General features: G+C 37.1%; 1 pseudogene; it reads right to left on the reverse strand.

Moving 5' to 3' along the window:
• Positions 1-13704: 13704 nt before the first annotated feature.
• Positions 13705-14671, reverse strand: LOC148914905 (PRA1 family protein D pseudogene; annotated as a pseudogene).
• Positions 14672-23636: the final 8965 nt, after the last annotated feature.

The following is a 23636-nucleotide window of genomic DNA, read 5'->3' on the forward strand; positions in this document are numbered from 1 at the left end:
TTTTATAAAATTAAATTTTACAAATATATAATTTAGGGTTTTAAAGTTTAGGTATTACTTTTAACGACGGTGATTGAGTCGTGGAATATGGAGTTTACGTCGTATGGTGAAAAATCCGACGTCGTTTCTCTTTTAAACGACGTTTTGTTTACACGTGAGTCGTTTATTATTGTTTACAACGTCGGTAGTTAATTAACCTCGCCGTGGTTTGTTGTTGACATAAGAATATTTTATTATTTTTAATTTCAAAATTTTAAAAATAAATTTAAAATAAATTCAAAAAATTCAACTTCAACTCCTATGAAGTCATTGATATATTTTCTTCCCCCTAAAACCCAAAAAAATGCAGTTTGTGTAATAAAAGATTAAAATGTCCAACCTAAATAAAATTGTTTTGATGAGTCATAGCATCACTTACATAGTTTGATGGTTTAGGGTCTAGGGTTTGGGGATTAGGGTTGTTATTTATTAGGGTTTATGGTTAAAGTATAATTTTTGGGGTTTAGGGTTTATGTTTGTTATTTCTTAGGATGTAAAACCATAAACAATTTTATAAAATTAAATTTTACAAATATATAATTTAGGGTTTTAAAGTTTAGGTATTACTTTTAACGACGGTGATTGAGTCGTGGAATATGGAGTTTACGTCGTATGGTGAAAAATCCGACGTCGTTTCTCTTTAAACGACGTTTTGTTTACACGTGAGTCGTTTATTATTGTTTACAACGTCGGTAGTTAATTAACCTGCCGTGGTTTGTTGTTGACATAAGAATATTTTATTATTTTTAATTCAAAATTTTAAAAATAAATTTAAAATAAATTCAAAAAATTCAACTTCAACTCCTATGAAGTCATTGATATATTTTCTTCCCCTAAAACCCAAAAAAATGCAGTTTGTGTAATAAAAGATTAAAATGTCCAACCTAAATAAAATTGTTTTGATGAGTCATAGCATCACTTACATAGTTTGATGGTTTAGGGTCTAGGGTTTGGGGATTAGGGTTGTTATTTATTAGGTTTATGGTTAAAGTATAATTTTTTGGGGTTTAGGGTTTATGTTTGTTATTTCTTAGGATGTAAAACCATAAACAATTTTATAAAATTAAATTTTACAAATATATAATTTAGGGTTTTAAAGTTTAGGGTATTACTTTTAACGACGGTGATTGAGTCGTGGAATATGGAGTTTACGTATGGTGAAAAATCCGACGTCGTTTCTCTTTTAAACGACGTTTTGTTTACACGTGAGTCGTTTATTATTGTTTACAACGTCGGTAGTTAATTAACCTCGCCGTGGTTTGTTGTTGACATAAGAATATTTTATTATTTTTAATTCAAAATTTTAAAAATAAATTTAAAATAAATTCAAAAAATTCAACTTCAACTCCTATGAAGTCATTGATATATTTTCTTCCCCCTAAAACCCAAAAAAATGCAGTTTGTGTAATAAAAGATTAAAATGTCCAACCTAAATAAAATTGTTTTGATGAGTCATAGCATCACTTACATAGTTTGATGGTTTAGGGTCTAGGGTTTGGGGATTAGGGTTGTTATTTATTAGGGTTTATGGTTAAAGTATAATTTTTGGGGTTTAGGGTTTATGTTTGTTATTTCTTAGGATGTAAAACCATAAACAATTTTATAAAATTAAATTTTACAAATATATAATTTAGGGTTTTAAAGTTTAGGGTATTACTTTTAACGACGGTGATTGAGTCGTGGAATATGGAGTTTACGTCGTATGGTGAAAAATCCGACGTCGTTTCTCTTTTAAACGACGTTTTGTTTACACGTGAGTCGTTTATTATTGTTTACAACGTCGGTAGTTAATTAACCTCGCCGTGGTTTGTTGTTGACATAAGAATATTTTATTATTTTTAATTCAAAATTTTAAAAATAAATTTAAAATAAATTCAAAAAATTCAACTTCAACTCCTATGAAGTCATTGATATATTTTCTTCCCCCTAAAACCCAAAAAAATGCAGTTTGTGTAATAAAAGATTAAAATGTCCAACCTAAATAAAATTGTTTTGATGAGTCATAGCATCACTTACATAGTTTGATGGTTTAGGGTCTAGGGTTTGGGGATTAGGGTTGTTATTTATTAGGGTTTATGGTTAAAGTATAATTTTTGGGGTTTAGGGTTTATGTTTGTTATTTCTTAGGATGTAAAACCATAAACAATTTTATAAAATTAAATTTTACAAATATATAATTTAGGGTTTTAAAGTTTAGGGTATTACTTTTAACGACGGTGATTGAGTCGTGGAATATGGAGTTTACGTCGTATGGTGAAAAATCCGACGTTGTTTCTCTTTTCAACGACGTTTTGTTTACACGTGAGTCGTTTATTATTATTTACAACGTCGGTAGTTAATTAACCCCGCCATGGTTTTTCATAGTTTTAACGCCTTTTTTGATTTTGCGTGGTACATTGTTTTACCACGACGTCCTTAATGTAATTAGCGTCATGTTTAATGTTAAATTTTAACGACGCGTGTTTTTTCGGTCGATGTTTTAAAAAGCGCGCTTTCTTAAAATATTCGCGGGACCTAAAATTTTCAGATTTGGCTCTTATTTTTATACTTCTAACCCTGAACCCTAAAATTGTCAGATTTCGCGCAACATAACATTTCGCTCTCTCACTTCATCTCTAATTCAAAGTTGGGCCAGGCTGTGTCAAATCCAATTTGGTCATAATCTGTGAGCTCGCCAACTGTAAGTACAAACCCTCTCTTCCCCTTGTAAATTCATTGAATGATATATTACGTTGTTTTTTAAAGGGTTTTAGGTATATGTTTTGCGATCTGTTAATAATGTTGTTAAAGGGTTCATGGATTTTCTGTTTAATGTTTTCTTGATCACTCTATGTTGAATTGGGAATGGATTTCATTTTGTCGGATCTTTAATCACTCTGTTATGTTGAATTGGGAATGGATTTATTGTTTTCATGCTTAGTATATGTTGGTTTCACGTATATGTTAGTTTCTTGCTTGGTTTCATGTCTATGTTGTGTTGTTAATAGGGTTTTCGGATCTTGAAAATAAACTGGATATCGACGCGTTTTCAGGCATACGACGACGGTTTTTACTTTAAACCGTCGTTGTTATTCTATACACGACGGTGTTATGTAACTACCGTCGTGGTTATAATTAGACGACGTAAAATCCGCCGTCTATAAATGTCAAATACGTCTGTTTTGTTTAAAAACCGTCGTCTATGTTGTATATTACTTGCTATTAGACTTTATATAATCTGCTATAGTGATGGTCATTGCTTTCCTTTTCACTTTATTATATATAATAGGGTATAGTGTCGGAGATGGATAAGTCATGGATGCACTCGGATAGAAGATCGAAGGCATATGAGTTAGGGGTGGAAGCATTTTTGAACTTTTCTGTAGAAAATCTTCTAACTACCACACATATCCGTTGTCCATGTGTTAAATGTGTTAATTTGAAATTGTTTGGGGTTGGAATTATAAGGGATCACTTATACTTTAATGGAGTTGACCAAAGCTATAAGAATTGGACATTTCACGGAGAACAGGAAGCACTACTAATGCTAGTAGAAATGTTGAAGAAGACGATGACCATAGTAGGTACAGTTTTGTGTCGAAGAAATAGAGATGGATGATAATGATTTTGGTGATTTTGGATCTGATCCTTATGAGTTTGCCAATGTGATTGGGGATGGAGATCAACCATTGTACCACGATTGTAGAAAGTACACGAAGTTATCGGCATTAGTGAAGTTGTATAATTTGAAAGCAAAATATGGGATGAGTGATGGCTGTTTTACAGAATTATTGATACTTCAAGGCGATTTACTTCGAAGGAAATACAATACCGCCTCTATGTATGAGGCAAAAAGACTTTGTGTGCATTGGGGCTGAGTTATGAGAAAATGCACGCATGCCCCAATGATTGCATCTTGTATAGGAAGGAGTATGAGGATTTAACTCATTGTCCTAATTGTGGTATCTCAAGGTGGAAGGAAGGCAAAGATTCAATCTTGAAAGAGGGTGTGCCAGCGAAGGTGGTGTGGTATTTTCCTCAATTCCAAGGTTTAAAAGGATGTTTCGATCACATGAGACTGCTAAGAGTTTAACTTGGCATGCTTGCTAGAAAATCAATTGACGGTTATATGTCTCATCGGTAGTTCCCGTCTTGAAACTTCTTGATGATAAATGGCGAGTTTGGTAATGAGCCGAGAAACTTGAGATTGGCTCTGTCATCGATGGATTCAATCCCGATTCTCTAAGTAGCAGATATAGTTGCTGGCGATTATCTTAGTTACATATAATCTCCCTCCATGGTGTGCATGAAACGAAAGTTCATGATGTTGACCTTATTGATTTCCGGTCCTAAACAGCCCGGAAATGATATAGACGTCTACTTGGAGCCTTTGATTGATGATTTAAAATCTTTGTGGGATGGGATTGGAGGAGTGTATGATGCACATAATGGAGAATACTTTACACTCAGAGCTGCATTAATGTGGACAATTAATGATTTCCCCGCCTATGGAAACTTATCTGGTTGTGTTGTTAAAGGATATAAAGCTTGTCCAATATGCGGCGATGATACACCTAGTCACAGGTTGAAAAATGGCCACAAAATTTGTTACATTGGGCATAGAAAATGGTTACCGATCAATCATCCATATAGGAGGCAACGTGCAGCTTTTAATGGGAAACCTGAATATGGCACGCCTCCTGAGCCATTAACCGGAGAAGAAGTGCTGCATATGGTTGAAGATGGTGACAGAGTTTGTTGGAAGAAGAAATCAATATTCTTTGATCTCGAGTATTGGAAATACCTTCCTGTGAGGCATGTCCTAGATGTTATGCACATTGAGAAGAATGTTTGCGATAGTATCATTGGTACATTCTTTGAGATCCCCGGAAAAAATAAAGATGGGATTCTTGCTCGATTAGATTTATTGAACATGGGGTCAAAGCGATTTGCAACCCGAGTATGGAGAAAGACGTACTCGTTTGCCTCCGGGCCTTGGAATTTGTCAAGAGCAGAGAAGAGAGAGGTTTGCAATTCTTTCTATGGTATGAAGGTCCCTGAAGGTTATTCTTCAAATATAAAAAATCTTGTATCTTTACAAGATTCAAGACTTCTTGGCCTTAAATCACATGATTGTCATACCTTAATGCAACAATTGCTCCCTGTGGCAATTCGTTCTGTTTTGGAGAAGCCTGCAAGGTATGCAATAACTCGTTTGTGCTTCTTCTTCAATGCTATATGTGCAAAGGCTGATGTTTCCAAGCTAGATAAGTTGGAAGAAGATGTAGTAGTTACTTTGTGTTTGCTTGAGAAGTACTTTCCCTTCATTCTTTGATATCATGGTTCATCTAGTAGTACATCTTGTCGAGAAGTTAAATCGTCTGTGGGCCAGATATTTTAGATGGATGTATCCGTTTGAAAGATATATGAAAGTGCTAAAGGGGTATGTTCAGAATCGTACTCGTCCGAAGGTTGCATTCTTGCGGTATATAGTCAAGAAGTGTAGAGTTTTGTACCGAGCATTTATCGATGTTAGTACAGTTGGAGTGTCCTTCAAGCCAAAAGATGGGAGTTTCAAAGCCATTATCAGGTTGCACAAAGTGAGCGTAGTTGATCGGGACTGTTGAACCAAGCACATCTATATGTCTTGGAGAATACGGAGGAAGTCCTACCTTATATCGAGTACGTATGAGTTTTATTCTTTAAGTTTCCATTTTAAATTATTTCTTATGTTTATCTTATATGTTTGGGACCGTAATACTTGAATTTTGTGTGTCATGTAGGCAACATATGATTCACATCAGACCACTTATCCAAAATTTAGAAAGAGAACAAAGTGGCTGCAGGATAAGCACAATAGCACTTTCATTCAATGGCTACGCTTCATGGTATATGTTATTGAATAACATATTGGACTTTTAATTTTCTTCTTTCTATGTTAGATTGAATGAAGTTATATGATTAATTTGCAGGTTCAAAGTGAACTTAATGAGGAAGACAATCATGGCGTATCAGAAAATTTAAAGTGGCTAGCAATTGGTCCAAACATGGCAGTGCCATTATATAGGAGCTATCTCATTAAAGGTATTAAATTCAACATCAAGGCACAAGATGATGTGCGGACAACTCAAAATAGTGGAGTTTATTTACTTGCACATACTATGCAAGTTGCTAGTGCCAAGGATAAAAACCCAATTCTCTCAAATATGGGTTTCTATGGTGTCATTCAAGAAATTTGGGACCTTAACTACCAAAAGTTTACAATCCCAGTCTTTAGGTGTGATTGGATTGATAATACTTCTGGTCTTGTAGTGGACGAACTTGGATTTACCCTTGTAGATTTGAGTAAAATTGGACATAGGAATGACCAATTTGTTTTGGCTTCTCAAGTCAAACAAGTATTTTTTGTTGACGACCCGATGCATCGTGGTTGGTCGGTAGTGTTATCAATGCCTAATAGAGAATATAATGATGTTATTGGTGATGATGTCTTAGGTGATGTGAGAATTGAGTGTGAGCCATTTACTAGGGGATGCCAAATGTTGACACATTTGATGAAGTGGTGGTTGAGTTAGGAGTCAAAATATTCGAGATGGGTGTGAAGATATATGGGTTGAATGATGCTTTTAATTGGCGTGTATGACATTAATTTTGTAATATATTGTAATGTGATTTCTTCACTTTCATTATACAGGTTTTGGCCACAAAACAATCAGAACAAAAATTACTGGTTCCAGATTACAAAACACGACGGTTTTGATAAAAATGTAATAAAGCGACGTTTGTTCTAATAAATAACGACGTTTTGGAGCATTCAACGACCGCAATATATTTACCGACGTCTTAAAGCAAAGTAACAATGAAGAACCACGACGCTATTGTGAAACAGTAATCCAGGATAACACGTCGGACAAGCATAAAGAACCGCCATGTAATTCAAAATAACACGACTCCAATCCCATAATACCGACGTCTAAAAGATGAGAATTTTAACCTGAGCGTTACAAAAGACGGCGTCGTCATGAATTTACCACGTCGTAAGTTCTTTAATAAGCGAAGTGGAAAAGGATGATTTCACGACGGTATTTGAAGTCCATTAAATTCGTCGACGTTAAGATGAATTAGACGGCGTTAATTTTTTAATGAAGACGTATAAATTATTAAACACGACGGTCTTTTTCATGGTACCGACGTTGTATATAGACGACAACGTCGTCCTTATAAATTACTGTGTCGTAATTAATGACCCCATCATTTTTTCCACGTCGTTTATTTTCAAAATATGACGTATAAATTATAATATGGCTCTCATTTATTTGGAACCGACGTTGTTTATTCATTTCAACGTCGTCTAAGTAAATACATACGTCGTAATTAATGAACCTGACATCTATTTCCACGTCATAATTCATAAAAAATCGAAGTGGAAAATTTATTTTACGACGGTTGTGGGAAATGTTGTGACGTAGTAGGTGTCAATAACGTCGTCTATTATGATTGTAAAGACGTCGTATTTATATTTGTCATCTGTTTCCTTTTTAACGACGTTTTTTGTTGGAGTTGGTCGTCTATTCTCATCCTCGATTTTTTTATGTCTTTTGCAGCACAAAGACGTCGGTTTTTATTTTTGATGACGTTTTTGTTTTAACAACGACGGTTATTCACCGTCGTGGTTTTGTTATGGAAAAGATGTCGGTGGATTCCACGACGATTTGAAAACAGAATACAAGACGGTGAATACCCGTCGTGGTTTTCCTTTTGTAGTAGTGTGTGTCAAATCCAATTTGGTCATAATCTGTGAGCTCTGCCAACCTGTAAGTACAAACCCTCTCTTCCCCTTGTAAATTCATTGAATGATATATTACGTTGTTTTGTTAAAGGGTTTTAGGCATATGTTTTGCGATCTGTTAATAATGTTGTTGGAGGTATGGGTTCATGGATTTTCTGTTTAATGTTTTCTTGATCACTCTCTGTTATGTTGAATATGGAATGGATTTCATTTTGTCGGATCTTTTAATCACTCTCTGTTATGTTGAATTGGGAATGGATTTATTGTTTTCATGCTTAGTATATGTTGGTTTCATGTATATGTTGGTTTCTTGCTTGGTTTCATGTCTATGTTGTGTTCTTAATAGGGTTTTGGGATCTTGAAAATAAACTGGATATCGACGCATTTTCAGGCATACGACGACGGTTTTTACTTTAAACCGTCGTTTTTATTACTTATACACGACGGTGTTATTTAACTACCGTCGTGGTTATAATTAGACGACGTAAAATCCGTCGTCTACATATGTCAAATACGTCTGTTTTTGTTTAAAAACCGTCGTCTCTATTGTATATTACTTGCTATTAGACTTTATATAATCTGCTATAGTGATGGTCATTGCTTGTCTTTTCACTTTATTATATATAATAGGGTTTAGTGTCGGAGATGGATAAGTCATTGATGCACTTGGATAGAAGATCGAAGGCATATGAGTTAGGGGTGGAAGCATTTTGAACTTTTCAGAGAAAATCTTCTAACTACCACACATATCCGTTGTCCATGTGTTAAATGTGTTAATTTGAAATTGTTTGGGGTTGGAATTATAAGGGATCACTTATACTTTAATGGAGTTGACCAAAGCTATAAGAATTGGACATTTCACGGAGAACAACAGGAAGCGACTACTAATGCTAGTAGAAATGTTGAAGAAGATGATGACCATAGTAGGTACAGTTTTGTGTCGAAGAAATAGAGATGGATGATAATGATTTTGGTGATTTTGGATCTGATCCTTATGAGTTTGCCAATGTGATTGGGGATGGAGATCAACCATTGTACCTGTTGTAGAAAGTACGAAGTTATCGGCATTAGTGAAGTTGTATAATTTGAAGGCAAAATATGGGATGAGTGATGTCATTTTGAATTATTGATACTTCAAGGCGATTTGCTTCCAGAAGGAAATACAATACCGGCCTCTATGTATGAGGCAAAAAGACTTTGTGTGCATTGGGGCTGAGTTATGAGAAAATGCACGCATGCCCCAATGATTGCATCTTGTATGGAAGGAGTATGAGGATTTAACTCATTGTCCTAATTGTGGTATCTCAAGGTGGAAGGAAGGCAAAGATTCAATCTTGAAAGAGGGTGTGCCAGTGAAGGTGGTGTGGTATTTTCCTCCAATTCCAAGGTTTAAAAGGATGTTTCGATCACATGAGACCGCTAAGAGTTTGACTTGGCATGCTGCTGGAAAATCAATTGACGGTTATATGTCTCATCCAGGGATTCCCGTCTTGGAAACTTCTTGATGATAAATGGCCCGAGTTTGGTAATGAGCCAAGAAACTTGAGATTGGCTCTTTCATCTGATGGATTCAATCCCCACAGTTCTCTAAGTAGCAGATATAGTTGCTTTGGCAGTTATCTTAGTTACATATAATCTCCCTCCGTGGTGTGCATGAAACGAAAGTTCATGATGTTGACCTTATTGATTTCCGGTCCTAAACAGCCGAAAATGATATAGACGTCTACTTGGAGCCTTTGATTGATGATTTAAAATCTTTGTGGGATGGGATTGGAGGAGTGTATGATGCACATAATGGAGAATACTTTACACTCAGAGCTGCATTAATGTGGACAATTAATGATTTCCCGCCTATGGAAACTTATCTGGTTGTGTTGTTAAAGGATATAAAGCTTGTCCAATATGCGGCGATGATACACCTAGTCACAGGTTGAAAAATGGCCACAAAATTTGTTACATTGGGCATAGAAAATGGTTACCGATCAATCATCCATATAGGAGGCAGCGTCACTTTTAATGGGAAACTGAATATGGCACGCCTCTGAGCCATTAACCGGAGAAGAAGTGCTGCATATGGTTGAAGATGATGTGAGTTTGTTGGAAGAAGAAATTAATATTCTTTGACCTCAGTATTGGAAATACCTTCTGTGAGGCATGTCCTAGATGTTATGCACATTGAGAAGAACGTTTGCGATAGTATCATTGGTATATTGCTGGAGATCCCTGGAAAAAATAAAGATGGGATTGCTGCTCGATTAGATTTATTGAACATGGGTGTCAAAACTGATTTGCAACCCGAGTATGGAGAAAGACGTACTCGTTTGCCTCCCGGGCCTTGGAATTTGTCAAGAGCAGAGAAGAGAGAGGTTTGCAATTCTTTCTATGGTATGAAGGTCCTTGAAGGTTATTCTTCAAATATAAAAAATCTTGTATCTTTACAAGATTCAAGACTTCTTGGCCTTAAATCACATGATTGTCATACCTTAATGCAACAATTGCTCCCTGTGGCAATTCGTTACTGCTTTGGAGAAACCGCAAGGTATGCAATAACTCGTTTGTGCTTCTTCTTCAATGCTATATGTGCAAAGACTGTTGATGTTTCCAAGCTAGATAAGTTGGAAGAAGATGTAGTAGTTACTTTGTGTTTGCTTGAGAAGTACTTTCCCCCTTCATTCTTTGATATCATGGTTTATCTAGTAGTACATCTTGTCGAGAAGTTAAATGTCTGTGGGCCAGTATATTTTAGATGGATGTATCCGTTTGAAAGATATATGAAAGTGCTAAAGGGTATGTTCAGAATCGTACTCGTCGAAGGTTGCATTCTTTGAGCGGTATATAGTGAAGAAGTGTAGAGTTTTGTACCGAGCATTTATCGATGTTAGTACAGGTTGGAGTGCCTTCAAGCCAAAAGATAGGAGTTTCAAAGTCATTATCAGGTTGCACAGTGAGCGTAGTTGATCGGGACTGTTGAACCAAGCACATCTATATGTCTTGGAGAATACGGAGAAGTCCTACCTTATATCGAGTACGTATGAGTTTTATTCTTTAAGTTTCCATTTTAAATTATTTCTTATGTTTATCTTATATGTTTGGGACCGTAATACTTGAATTTTGTGTGTCATGTAGGCAACATATAATCCACATCCAGACCGCTTATCCAAAATTTAGAAAGAGAACAAAGTGGCTGCAGGATAAGCACAATAGCACTTTCATTCAATGGCTACGCTTCAAGGTATATGTTATTGAATAACATATTAGACTTTTAATTTTCTTCTTTCTATGTTAGATTGAATTAAGTTATGATTAATTTGCAGGTTCAAAGTGAACTTAATGAGGACAATCATGGCGTATCATAAAATTTAAGGTGGCTAGCAGCTGGTCCAAACATGGCAGTGCCATTATATAGGAGCTATCTCATTAAAGGTATTAAATTCAACATCAAGGCACAAGATGATGTGCGGACAACTCAAAATAGTGGAGTTTATTTACTTGCACATACTATGCAAGTTGCTAGTGCCAAGGATAAAAACCCAATTCTCTCAAATATGGGTTTCTATGGTGTCATTCAAGAAATTTGGGACCTTGACTACCAAAAGTTTACAATCCCAATCTTTAGGTGTGATTGGATTGATAATACTTCTGGTCTTGTAGTGGACGAACTTGGATTTACCCTTGTAGATTTGAGTAAAATTGGACATAGGAATGACCAATTTGTTTTGGCTTCTCAAGTCAAACAAGTATTTTTTGTTAACGACCCGATGCATCGTGGTTGGTCGGTAGTGTTATCAATGCCTAATAGAGAATATAATGATGTTATTGGTGATGATGTCTTAGGTGATGTGAGAATTGAGTGTGAGCCATTTACTAGGGGATGCCAAATGTTGACACATTTGATGAAGTGGTGGTTGAGTTAGAGTCAAAATATTGAGATGGGTGTGAAGATATATGGGTTGAATGATGCTTTATGTAATTGGCAGTGTATGACATTAATTTTGTAATATATTGTAATGTGATTTCTTCACTTTCATTATACAGGTTTTGGCCACAAAACAATCAGTACAAAAATTACTGGTTCCAGATTACAAACACGACGGTTTTGATAAAGAACCGCCATGTAATTCAACATAACACGTCTCCAATCCCATAACACCGACGTCTAAAAGACGAGAACTTTAACCTGAGCGTTACAAAAGACGACGTCGTCATGAATTTACCACGTCGCATGTTCTTTCATAAACGAAGTGGAAAAGGATGAATTCACGACGGTATTTGAAATCCATTAAATTTGTCGACGTTAAGATTTATGAATTAGACGACGTTAATTTTTTAATGAAGACGTATAAATTATTAAACACGACGGTCTTTTTCATGGTACCGACGTTGTATATAAACGACAACGTCGTCCTCAAAAATTACTGTGTCGTAATTAATGACTCCATCATTTTTTCCACGTCGTTTATTTTCAAAATATGACGTATAAATTCTGTAATACGGCTCTCATTTATTTGGAACCGACGTTGTTTATTCATTTCAATGTCGTCTCAGTAAATACATACGTCGTAATTAATGAACCTGACATCTATTTCCACGTCATAATTCGTAGAAAAATCGAAGTGGAAAATTTATTTTACGACGGTATTTGAAGTCCATTAAACTTGTCGACGTTAAGATATATGCATTAGACGACGTCAATTTTTTAAATGAAGACGTATAAATTATTAAACACGACGGTCTTTTTCATGGTACCGACGTTGTATATAGACGACAACGTCGTCCTTATAAATTACTGTGTCGTAATTAATGACCCCATCATTTTTTCCACGTCGTTTATTTTCAAAATATGACGTATAAATTCTGTAATACGGCTCTCATTTATTTGAAACCGACGTTATTTATCAATTCAACGTCGTCTCTGTAAATACATGCGTCGTAAGTAATGACCCTGACATCTATTTTCCACGTCATAATTCATAGAAAAATCGAAGTGGAAAATTTATTTTACGACGGTTGTGGGAAATGTTGTGACGTAGTAGGTGTCAATAACATCGTCTATTATTATTGTAAAGACGTCGTATTTATATTTGTCGTTAAATATTTATTTAACGGCGTGAAGTTAAGTTCTCGTTGTATGTTTATCTTGCGCCATGTTCGTTAATATATGTCATCTGTTTCCTTTTTAACGACGTTTTTTTGTTGGAGTTGGTCGTCTATTCTCATCCTCGATTGTTTTTTATGTCTTTTTGCAGCACAAAGACGCGGTTTTATTTTTGATGACATTTTTGTTTTAACAACGGTTATTCACCGTCGTGGTTTGGTTATGGAAAAGATGTCGTGGATTCCACGACAATTTGAAAGCAGAATACACGACGGTGAATTCCGTCGTGTTTTTCCTTTTTTGTAGTAGTGTTAGCACCATAATGCGTAGACAAACAAATAAACATAGAAAAAGATAGAAACTCAGGAAAAAAAAGAAGAGAAACAGAGAGAATAAAGAAGGAAAGAAAGAGAGAAGAAAAAAAAAGGAGAAAGAAGTAAGAGAAAGAAGAGAGAGAGAGAGAGAGAGTGTGTGAGGAAAAATTGACAGCTACAAGCCAAGGAAACCGTCAAAGCCATGCTTGAGTCTGGTTCGTTGATGGCTCTCAAGAGTTGCATCACACATGCTCCGAAGTCAATCAAACCATTGGGAGTATATTTGATTTACAGAGAGGTGGGCTTATTTCTACGTAGAGAAATGGGCTAATATTTGATTTATCTAGATTGGGCTCGTAAAATCAGCATTGGGCTGGAGCCCACTCCAACCCAAATATGGATCCGCTTGTGTACCTTCATTCGATTTATTTGTAACATTTATATAGAAAAAAGAACAACAAAAAATATAATAATCCACAAAGGAGGCAAACGACATTTGATACATTCTCAAATGAATTTAGTACCAAGAGCAGAAACAGATGAATATCACAGATAACAATGGAGTAGTAACCAAATTGAAGTATATCTATTAAAATCCTGTACTCCCTGTTGTAAACAAGTATTTAGATGCACAATCAATCCAAAGGTAATGTTTGTTATCAACTAACAATCCATTGAGTTGCAGTTTCTCATCAACTAACACTTCCGAAAACCAAGACGCATCCTAAACCAGCATAACAATACATTGCATCAGGTCCATGCAATCCAAACAAACCAACGGAAACAGTCACATGATGGTATAATTCCCACTTGGGTCATGAATCATGATTCATGATCATCCGAGAGCAGAGCCCCATAAGGCCATTCTTGGTCATCCTCCGTGCCCCTAAACACGGCGTGCAAGGACGACGTCGAGCCACAAATGGGTCAAGACGAGAGCCAACACCGTAACCACCCCAAGAACAACCATCACAACACCGTCTACCACAGTAAAGCCAAAAACTTCGAGGGGCTGGTCACGTGAGAAGTAGAGGAAGATGATCAAGAAGACGATGATGGAAACCGGGTGGTATAGGAGGCTGAGTAAGAGCTCGGTCAAGAGGACCAAGGTGTAGTTGGAGTGGAAATGGGTCAAGTTCTGGGCCAGTTGGGTCGTGGCCTCGGAGAGATTGGAGGGGAGGCTGAGTGCGGTCGGCTCCAGGAGTTCCCCCCATGACCAAATTAAAGCGTGGCAATCGCTGATTGGCTTACTTCCTTGACCGGAGACACCAATCCGATGGACATTGTAAACTGGGTTCTTCAAAACCTTTGGTTTTTAGGCCGGAGAATGCTAAAATCTGAGCAAAACAGAGATGGGTCTTTCATCTTTGTGTTTCTTTCGTTTCAGTCTCTCTCGCTGCTAATGGCGAAATGGCATTTGGTCAACCGAGTTGACCTCCGGTTTAGGATTAATCGGATTTGCTTTGACGGGTTCAACCCAATCATTCGGGCCCAGTGTTGAAGGAAAATAAAAATTGTTGGCAAAACGTTATTTTTAGTCATTACCACTAAGGTTCCTGTGGTTTCAATTTTGTCAATTTTGCAAACATTCCTCCCCCTCCCCTCCCCCTCTTTTCTAATTACTCAAGCTCAAACAAATAATAATGAATATTTGGGCCCAATCATATTTCTCTGACCAAAAGCATAGGCTGCTAGAGTTGGAAGAGCCAAAGGTTCTTGGGTGTATGACATCCCTTTCATCAAAATCATAGGCTGGGGTGAGATCTTGCTTGATGTTTGAGTAGCTTACAAACAAAATAAAAAATAAAATAACCAGATCTTTGGAAATTGGGTTACATGTCCGATGATTTCGTCATGGGGAGAGGTCAGGTGGGCGGTGGGGGAGCGGTTAATCTGGTTTGTTGAGAAGTTGCTGGATCCAAGTTGGGGGAGGGGTTAATCTAGTTTGCTGTGAAGTCCGGGTTTGTTTTCTTTTCATTTTGTTCACCGACAGCAATGGTATGGTGTGAAGTCAAGTTATTGAGTTTAGTTTGGTTCTTAAGCGATTTGGTTGTTTGGGGATGGGGCGGGCTTGGGTGGCTCAGATGGTGGTTGGGTGGTGGTGTAGGGTTGAGAGGAGAAGGGTAGGGACAGACAGGTTTTATTTTTATTTTAAAATTATTTTATAAAAGTTTATATTTGTATTTTTTAATTTTAAAAGGAATGATTAAAATAGTTGATATGTCTACACTAAAACCTCTCAATCTAACTGCTTTAATTTTTTAACTGAAAAGACCATATTTTAAACTAGTCTAATCTTGAAAGAGAGGGATTCGAATTCAAATATTCTAAACTAATACAAACATTTAATTGCGTGTTTAAATGGGTTTCAATTCAAGTCATTTTTTGAAGAGATGATCTTTGAAGAAATAGCTAAAAATTAAAATAGATGGGATGCATCATTAAAATACAATGCGGAGCAAACCACACAAAAGTGCCCCTCTCAAATAAGCTTATAAAATCAAACAAGAAATTGGGAATTGCAATATTGCCCTAATGGTTCATGATACCATGTTAGGGTAACAATCTCATTGTAGAAGGAAAAAACAAGAAAAAGAAGAGAGAAAGTAACAAAGAAGATATATATGAAGGAAGATCCTCTTGTATTATTCTTATCATCATCTAAAATAGACTGCATCTGATCAGGAGGAGAAGAGAGCTCATGATAACCCAAATCCTTATGACGACCCATCTTAGCTAGCAAATCTGCAGCAAAATTGGTCTCCCTATAGACATGAAGAATGCTGCAATTCCACTGGCTTTTCAAAAGCTATCTGCACTTGGTAAGCAACACAGACATAGGATGAGAGTCCACTGAATCTCCATTAATCATATCAACAACAAGAGTAGAATCAAAATTATCTGATGCAAACCCAGTTGCGAAGCAAGTTTAAGACCATAATATAATGCCCAAGCTTCAACCACAAAGACCTCACCATGACCAAGATTAGCAGAAAATCCTGCAATCCAGATACCATCAGAATTCCTAATTATACCTCCTACAGAAATGCACCCAGAGTCACTCACTCTAGAACCATCAATATTAAGTCTATAGAAGCCACAAGGAGAGGCTGCCAAGCAAGAAACATATGAGTTTGAGAGGTAGCCTTCTTAAAAAGGTTATTAGCCTTATCCCATTCCAGAAGATACTCAACAATATTCTAATTAGGACGAGGCATTTGAAAATGAGGATCAAAGATAGAACAACACCTTCATTTCCAAATGAACCAGCAAGCAACAACAAAAATATTACACCACTTCAAATTCCTTATATACCCAGCATTATAACACAAATTTTCCTTCAACAACTATCAAAATCAAAGAAAAAAAATTGATCAATCCTATAGGTAAATAGAAGGATCTCCAAAGCGCAAGAACATGAAGACAGGAAATAAAGAGATGCTACAAAGACTCCTCATGATAATGACAGAGAGGACAAGAAGGGTCTCTAGAAAGATGCCTTCTTACTCTCTGCACATTAGTTAAGATATTTTTTTGAGTGAGGAGCCAAGTGAACTCTTTAACACGAGGAGGGATATTCAAATTCCAAATGAAATTCCAAGGAGAACCAGGGACTTCATTAAACCTAGCAGATAATTCATAAGCAATCTTCACTGAAAAACTCCATTTGAAGTGGGACCCCATATACAATTATCAGGTAAATTCCGTTCAACATCAACATGAAATACTAGTGATCTGCTTAACGGCTTTGGGAAGAAGAGCCTGCAGGAGCTTCTTAATATTCCAACTAGTCCTAGAAAAATAATTAGACACAGTTTCAGTTTTCTCAAACTAATCAGATAAGGGAAAATTAGTATCCACCAAAGGAACATCACCAATCCATGTATATCAGTCCATAATTTGACTCTAGCTTTAGATAACATAGCTTGATTCATAAGAGAGGCCTTTTTAATACCCAAACCTCCTAATCTTTTAGGCAAACAAACTGTATCCTATTTAACTAAATGAGCTTTATGATAGATCTCACTACTTCCCAAAAGAAAACTTTTAGAAGATTTGTCAAGATCTTCACAAAGAGCTTGAGGAAGCTTAGCTGTCTGCACAGTATGTAGAGGAATAGAAGAAGCAACAGACTGGATTAAAGTGATTCTTCTAGCCATAGAAAGCAATTGACTTTTCTAAGCAGAAAGTTTAGCTTGAACTTTAACCAGAACCCCCTTATACGTAGCCTTGGTAACCCTCCCATGGACAAGGGAAACTCTGAGATAATTCCTCATATTAGCGGATTTGGTGGCACCACAAATTAACTCAATTTGATCAACAAGGTCAAACTTAGTATTGGCAGATATGTACAACAAAGATTTCTCAAAATCAACTTGCTGCCCAGAGAGCTCACAAAACTCCTAAAGAGAATTTTTCATAACCATAGCTTGCTGAACAGAAGCCTCACAAAAAAGAATCAAGTCATCCGAAAAGAACATATGCAAAATTAAAGAACCATACCTCGCTGCCCTAACAGCTTTCCAATCCTTCTTTAACACCCTAGCAGCAATGATGTGACTAAGCTTTTCCATACATAAAGCAAAGAGGTGAGGTGAAAGAGGGTCACCTTGTCTAACACCTCTTTGAGGTTTGAAACTGTCAGTAAAGACCCCATTCATAATTATTTTGTAAGAGACATTCTTGACACAGCTCATAATAAGTTGAAGAGAAGTTTTCCCAATACCAATTTCTGCAAGAGTTTGCTCAATAAAAGACCATTTCAATCTGTCATAAGCCAGTCAAATTTCCAAGCTATATACCCGGTTTTACCTCTTGCTCTATGGAATCTATGCAAAACCTCTTGAGCAATGAAAATATTATATGAAATTTGTCTTCCAGGAACAAAGCTAGCTTGACTGGGGCTAACAAGCTTACACATAAGAGGTTTGAGCCTTCCAACAATGATCTTAGAAACAACTTTGTATTTGGAACCAGAGTAACAAGAGTACTGTTCAGAAACTCTGGAACGAAACCACTAGAAAAACACTTAAACACCAAAACTTCAATATCTTTCTTACAAAGAGACCAACAATTATGGGAAAAAAAAAAAAAAAAAAAGCAAAATAGCCATCGGGACCAGGAGCCTTGTAGGGAGCAATAGTGAAGAGAGCATCCTGCACATCCTTTTCAGTCACCTCCTTACAAACAGTAGCCAAATCAGCCTTAGGAATATGGGGAAAAAGAGAAGGCAAAGGACTACGAATGATATCAACAGCATCATCCAAAAAAAGCCCATGAAAATACTCAACAACAAGAGCTTTCAAACCTTCTTTACTAGAGATCCAATCCCCATTATTATCTTTAATCCTTTCAATCTTATTCCTATCCCCACTCTGCAGCCAAGAAACTCTAGATTTTTGTTTCCAAAACACATCCTCCTGATGCAATAGATCCTCAAACACCCGTTGTAAATGCTTCTCTAGATTGCTCAAAAAAGAGGAGAAACCCTTACAAAGAGACCTTTGAATGCCTTGAAGCCTAGCAAGAATTCTCTTTTTCTTTTGAAAAATTTGACCAAAGACTTTAGTATTCCACTTCCGAAGCAGGGGAGTCAACATGTCCAATTTATTAGATACTAAACCTTCCAAATTCTTCCACTCTGCTTTAATGAACTTAGAAAATAAACAATGTTTAAGCCACATTGCCTCAAATCTGAAAGGCTTAAGCTTAGATGAAGAAATCTTATCAGAAATAAGACTAATCAAAAGAGGACTATGATCAGAACATCTTCTAGGAAAATTCCTCACGAAAGCTTCAGGAAATAAAACCCTCCACTCCTTGTAACAAATAGCCCTATCCAATCTCTTTGTCACAAAATCACCACCAATTCTCTTATTAACCCAAGTAAATTTGGGTCCCAAAAATCCCAACTCAATGAACCCATGCTGATCAAACCAGTCCTTGAAACCTCTACTTTTACTAGATAATTTTCCAAAATTTTCATCCTCAAACAAGATATCATTAAAATCCCCACATACAACCCAAGAAAGATTCCAAGAAGCAGCAATAACAGACAAGTTTTGCCAAAGATAAGCTCTCCTAGTCTCAACACAAACAAAAACAGCTTGATTCATACAATGAATGACTCTCAAGTTGAATTTAGCATCATTCCACAACAGCCAAATACCACCAAAGAAGCCTACAATATCAGAAATTTCAGCTTTTGGGAAGCCAAGTTGAGAAATGACTTTCCGAACTCTACTGGAGCTAATTCTAGGCTCCAAAATAGCCAACATATCCAACTTATGTCTATACTTAAGCTCGTGCATAGCAAGCAAGGATCTCTTATTACATGTCCCTCTAATATTCCAACAACCAATCATCATGATGGAAGGAAGAGAGAAACGGTCAAAAAGGCCCTAATCAGAATTGGCAGACAAAGGCCACATAAACTTGAGACCTTGAGCCTTGCCATCCTTTGCACAACAAGCAGACATATCAGCGATTAAAACTTCACCAAGTTTAGAATCCAACTACACACTCTCAGAATCCCTCAAATCCTAAATTTCCATATCCTGATCAGCTGCTCTAGAATCCATAGAAATAATATTTGGAGCTTGAGGCTTAAAAGTGAAAGAATAATCATCTCTACAAGCATCAACCTCCCCAATTTCCAAACCTCCATTTTCTAATCTAGTCACAGGCCTCCTAAGATTAATCAAAGCTTGGTCCAACTCAGACACAGAAGTTATAGTGGAATCATGAGGCAAATTCTTAGAGCTAGGCCTCAAAACAATAGCAGGCCTAGAAGAAGATTTATTTGAAATATCAGACAAAACTTTCCTCGGCTGCCAACCTTTTTCTTGTCTTTATTAGGAGGAGTTAGATCATTCCAACCACCATCATCTTTACTTTGAATAGCCTTCCCATTAATTGACAGTAGATTCTCTAAAGTCCCAAAAACATGCTCTTGCTCACCATCAAAACAATCGTTCTCCAAGATATTAAATCTGGAACCAAAAGCATCATAAATCCCAGCCTTAGAATTAACCTTTTGAACAACTTTCTTTTTATCTTTATGAGGCAAAGCATTGCTGGAATCAAAAACCTTCTCCTATCTCTTCTGAACGACCTCAGGTATAACACCCTTTCCATTATCTTCACTATCAGTAGTCCCATTTTTAAAATTCTTCTTCCAAACTTTTCTAGTAGGAACAACATTCCAAATACCAAAATCAGCCTTATTCCCAGTGGGATCAATTGGGCCTCTTTGATTATCATCAAGCCTCAAGCCTCATCTTACGTAACTTCTCCACTTGATGACAACGCATCTGTTCTTGAATATCCTCAGTCATATCCATATCAGTCTCATTGTCCTAATGGACAGGGTTAGCAAAAGGACAATACTCTTTACTGTGCCCAACTCTGCAGCAACTAAAAAAAATCACAGGGAGATTTTCGTATTCCACTCTCACAAGCCTACCTTCAACAACTAGGTAAGGGATGCGAGGCTTATTCAAATCAATTTCGACATAGACCCTTGCAAACTTACCTCTCATCTAACCTACAGTATGAACATCCACCTTATAGGATGAGCCAATCAAATCCCCAATACATTTAATAGTCTCATAATTGAAAAATTCAACTCCCATACCTAATAATCTCACCCAAACAGTAATACGGGAAACATGCTCCTCAGCTGCCCAAAAATTAGGTCTCCATTTCAGAACAGCAACATACTGCCCTGCTACTACACAAGGACCCCTAGTTAACATATACAACAAATTCTCCTCAAGAACAAAATGAACAATGAAGAGCCCATTGTCTAAATCAACTAATTGCATCGGTCCCTTAAGTCTCCAATGCTGCTTCAAACGTGCAAAGACAAAATCATAGGTATGAGTCTTCCTTACAAATTAGATAATCACAGAATTTCTCCAAGGTCTATAGATCTTATTCTTAACATGTTCAGAAAAATGAATCGAAGGACCATATGGAGAATCCACAACTTCATAATCACCAGATTCAATGGAGAAACCATCCTTCTCCATTCCATCAGTATATTCAAAACAAGAATAGCTTAGTAGGTGCAAAATCCTCTGGCTTGGAAGGGATCTGATCGGAGTGATCCATGCCACCATCATCACCTTCAGGAGGCGCAAAATCCTTAGAACAGAATCATTTGGACCCACCATCCTTCAAGACAACAAGACTCTCCGTAGGCCGGTGAGCCAAAACAGTGAAACCAGGAGATGCAGTCACCTTCGAGCCGATCAAGTCTAAAAGAGTTGGGCGAGAACGCAGAAGGAAACAGAGCGCGTGGAGCGCATTCAAACGCACTCATAGCGACACATCACAAATTTTAATCAAAGTGTTACCGTATCAACACTTATTTCATGACAATTGCCATGCACATGCACCCTTATTCTAAACAACTACGGACCGAGGGTAGAAAACTGTTGATAAATTGTAAATATGATTTGCAATAAGGTGAGAACCAGAAGGATAACTCCTGCAATCAAAGAAATAATTGTCTTTGGGTTAGCCAAGTAGTCGCACTTCAATATTTCTAACTGCTTGTGCCATCCAACTTGGTAATAGTGGAACTTTTTGATAAAGGTGTCAATGTAAAGCTTGTTAAAGAACTTAGAACCATCTTCAATGCTCAGCCAGTTAGCTAAGATTTTTGTCTCAGAAAGAAGCTTTATATCCTTATCAGAATTGATGAGTTAATCCATGAAAACCGCGTAAGATGTTATTTGTTGAGAACGATCATGAAAGCACTGCTCAAAGCCGATGAGCTTCCTGAATAATGGTTCGGTCAACTCTGTAACTGCTAGTGCTGCAATTGTTAAAACCCCATCTTTAAATTCGATGTTCATTAGATTATTATTCAAGCCCCTTTCAAATTTAATTCCGCTCGAGAGAGCTCTGAATTTCTGAATTTTCGGTCCAATCTTTTTTTCTTCATTTTCTGTGAACAACCAAAGACAATTTTGGTCATTTCTACTGGAAGGTTCAAAATGTTGGAATGCGAAAACAATGGAAGTTCTAAATCAAGTATGTGCAAAACTCCATTCTCATCAAGCTATCAACCAGCTAGTTGACGCCACTACCACTCATGAACTGCTAAGCTTCATGGACGCCTACTCGAGGCTACAATCACATCTTCATGCACCCTGCCGCAACATACCAAAGGTTGGTTAACCGAATTTTCTCATAACACATTGGAAGCACCACGAAAGTTTATGTCGATGATATGTTGGTAAAAAGAAAAACCGTCGATCAACACCTTCACAATTTGTCCCTCATGTTCGACATCCTGAAAGAATACTGAATGAGACTAAACCCCATTAAATTCCCCTTCTGTATCATCAATGAGAGGGAATCAAGCGAACCCTGAAAAAATCAAAGCTTTAATAGATATGGAAAGGCCAAAAACACAAAGGACCTTCAGAGTCTCACCAGAAGTGTTGCAGCCTTAACATGGTTCAACTCCAAGGCTACCGATAAATGTGCACCATTCTTCAAAGCCTCGAAAGGGGGCAAGCAGCATATAACATGGACAGCCGAATGCGACCTGGCATTTCAAGACCTGAAGAACTACATGAGCAAGGCACCGCTATTGTCAAAACCCCTTCCTGGAGAGATTTTGTTCCTTTATCTCTCAGTATCCCATAGTGCCGTCAGTTCAATATTATATGGAAGCTAGAGAACGCAGAACTACTAATCTTTTACGTTAGTAGAGCGCTACAAAATGCCAAGTTGCGGTACCCTCCCCTCGACCAATTGGCCTTAGCTCTCATCACCTCGGCACAAAAACTCCGTCCCTATTTTCAAGCTCATACCATTGTCGTCTTAACCAACCAACCACTTCAGCAGGTGTTCTAAAAATCGAAAACATCAACTTATTAGTCAAGTGGGCCATTGAGCTTAGTGAGTTCGATGTGCAATTTAAGCCTAAGCTAGCAGAAAACGGTCATGTCGTTGCTGATTTCATTTTCGAATTGACACCTTTGGCGATGCCAGAAGATGCTGACATAGACAAGACATAAGAAAATATAGCAAACATCAAGTGCTTTGACCCTTCGATCCCAGTATGGGTCTTGCACGTTGACGATTCGGCAAATCAACAAGGCTGCAGAGCTGGTTTAGTGGTTTAGTCCTAACCATGCCCGACAGAATTAAGATCGAATATGCCCTCTATTTTAGCTTCAGAACTTCCAACAATGAAGCCGAATGCAAAGCCCTCTTGGCGGTCTTGGCTTGCCAAGAGCACGGTGCCACACAGATTAACATCCATAGTGACTCCCAACTCATCATGAACCAAGTAACTGCCGATTTTGCAGCCAAAGATGTATCCATGTTAGCCTACCTATCGTTAGCACATCTACAGCTCGAAAATTTCTGTGCTTACGGGATTTGATAAATACCCAAG

This window comes from Prunus mume, linkage group LG8 (genome assembly GCF_029339155.1).
Source record: "Prunus mume cultivar Tortuosa linkage group LG8, ASM2933915v1, whole genome shotgun sequence".
Classification (NCBI taxonomy): Eukaryota; Viridiplantae; Streptophyta; class Magnoliopsida; order Rosales; family Rosaceae; genus Prunus; species Prunus mume.